At 24.0% G+C, this 2,579-nt stretch overlaps 1 long non-coding RNA gene across 1 annotated transcript; it reads right to left on the bottom strand.

Moving 5' to 3' along the window:
• Positions 1–420: 420 nt before the first annotated feature.
• On the bottom strand, positions 421–1,341 carry LOC113560662. Its single transcript, XR_003406128.1, has 3 exons — positions 1,189–1,341; positions 949–1,093; positions 421–572 (listed from the first exon to the last, which is right to left on the bottom strand). It is a non-coding gene; the product is annotated as an uncharacterized LOC113560662 (long non-coding RNA).
• Positions 1,342–2,579: the final 1,238 nt, after the last annotated feature.

Genomic DNA, 2,579 nt, shown 5'->3' with positions numbered 1-2,579 from the left:
TTGTGTAATTAATTATATAAGCTTTATTGGGAAGTCATTTATATCCTTCAGAAACAGACAAAGAATGATGATTAAGTAAGTTGTTTCTGGTAAATCTATTGATAGTAAATTCAATAAATATAATGATATTTATAGGCTAAAATAGTAACATAGAGAACAAATTATTACTTAAAATAATAATAGACTTCTATGCTCTTATTATGACAAAATCCAATATTTTTACTAGATTGTTTAGCATTATTAGACTCCAGCATTCTTCTTGTGTAATTAATTGCATATTCTTTATTAGAAAGTAATGAAGATCGTTCTTTTTCTGGAAAAAAATGATAATAAAATTAGGCATACCTAATAAACATGGTAATAATGATTTCAATAGATTAAATGAAGATTATAGGCTAATATATTTACTTATAGATCGAATTATTAATTAAAGCAACAAGTCATTTCTATGTGCTTTTTATGAAAACACCCGAAATCTTAACAAGAAGATTTAGCATTGCTACACTCCATCCTTTCATCTTGAGCAGTCGATTGCAAAAGCCTTAATAGGAAGTCATGAATTTAGTTCATTTCTGGAAAAATAAATGATAAGATAATTAGGTATTTATAACAAACCTGACAATATATATTTCAAAAAATAAAATTAAGATTATAGGCTAAATTGTTTTCTTATAGATGTAATTATTAATTAAAATAACAATAGAATTCTATGCTATTTTCATGAAAACAACCAATATGTTTAGAATATAGTTTAACATTTTTACACACAAGCCTTTCTTCTTGGGTATTTAATTGCATAAGCTTTATTTGGAAGTCATTAATATCCTTCAGAAACAGACAAAGAATGATGATTATGTAAGTTGTTTCTGGTAAATCTATTGATAGTAAATTCAATAAATATAATGATATTTATAGGATAAAATAGTAACATAGAGAACAAATTATTACTTAAAATAATGATAGACTTCTATGCTCTTATTATGACAAAATCCAATATTTTTACTAGATGGTTTAGCATTATTAGACTCCAGCATTCTTCTTGTGTAATTAATTGCATATTCTTTATTAGAAAGTAATGAAGATCGTTCTTTTTCTGGAAAAAAATGATAATAAAATTAGGCATACCTAATAAACATGGTAATAATGATTTCAATAGATTAAATGAAGATTATAGGCTAATATATTTACTTATAGATCGAATTATTAATTAAAGCAACAAGTCATTTCTATGTGCTTTTTATGAAAACACCCGAAATCTTTACAAGAAGATTTAGCATTGCTACACTCCATCCATTTTTCTTGAGCAGTCGATTGCAAAAGCCTTAATAGGAAGTCATGAATTTAGTTCATTTCTGGAAAAATTAATGATAATATAATTAGTTATTTATAATAAACCTGACAATAGATATTTCAATAAATTAAATTAAGATTATAGGCTAATATGTTTTCTTATAGATGTAATAATAAATTAAAATAACAATAGAATTCTATGCTATTTTCATGAAAACAACCAATATGTTTAAGAGATAGTTTAACATAATTACACACAAGCATTTATTCTTGTGTAATTAATTATATAAGCTTTATTGGGAAGTCATTTATATCCTTCAGAAACAGACAAAGAATGATGATTAAGTAAGTTGTTTCTGGTAAATCTATTGATAGTAAATTCAATAAATATAATGATATTTATAGGCTAAAATATTAACATAGAGAACAAATTATTACTTAAATTACTGATAGATTTCTAAGCTCTTATTATGACAAAATCCAAAATTTTTACTAGATGGTTTAGCATTATTAGACTCCAGCTTTTCTTCTCGTGTAATTAATTGCATATTCTTTATTAGAAAGTCATGAATATCGTTCTTTTTCTGGAAAAAAATAATAATATAATTAGGCATACTTAATAAACCTGGTAATAATGATTTCAATAGATTAAATGAAGATTATAGGCTAATATATTTACTTATATATCGAATTATTAATTAAAACAACAAGTGATTTCTATGTGATTTTTATGAAAACACCCGAAATCTTAACAAGAAGATTTAGCATTGCTACACTTCATCCTTTCTTCTTGAGCAGTCGATTGCAAAGGAAATAATAGGAGGTCATGAATTTAGTTCATTTTTGAAAAAATTAATGATAATATAATTAGTTATTTATAATAAACCTGACAATAGATATTTCAATAAATTAAATTAAGATTATAGGCTAATATGTTTTCTTATAGATGTAATAATAAATTAAAATAACAATAGAATTCTATGCTATTTTCATGAAAACAACCAATATGTTTAAGAGATAGTTTAACATAATTACACACAAGCATTTCTTCTTGTGTAATTAATTATATAAGCTTTATTGGGAAGTCATTTATATCCTTCAGAAACAGACAAAGAATGATGATTAAGTAAGTGGTTTCTGGTAAATCTATTGATAGTAAATTCAATAAATATAATGATATTTATAGGCTAAAATAGTAACATAGAGAACAAATTATTACTTAAAATAATGATAGACTTCTATGCTCTTATTATGACAAAATCCAAAATTTTTACTAGATGGTTTAGCAT

Source organism: Rhopalosiphum maidis, chromosome 1 (assembly GCF_003676215.2).
Source record: "Rhopalosiphum maidis isolate BTI-1 chromosome 1, ASM367621v3, whole genome shotgun sequence".
Lineage (NCBI taxonomy): Eukaryota > Metazoa > Arthropoda > Insecta > Hemiptera > Aphididae > Rhopalosiphum > Rhopalosiphum maidis.
Note: the sequence above shows the minus strand (reverse complement) of the source record. Positions and strands in the feature narration are given on the sequence as shown.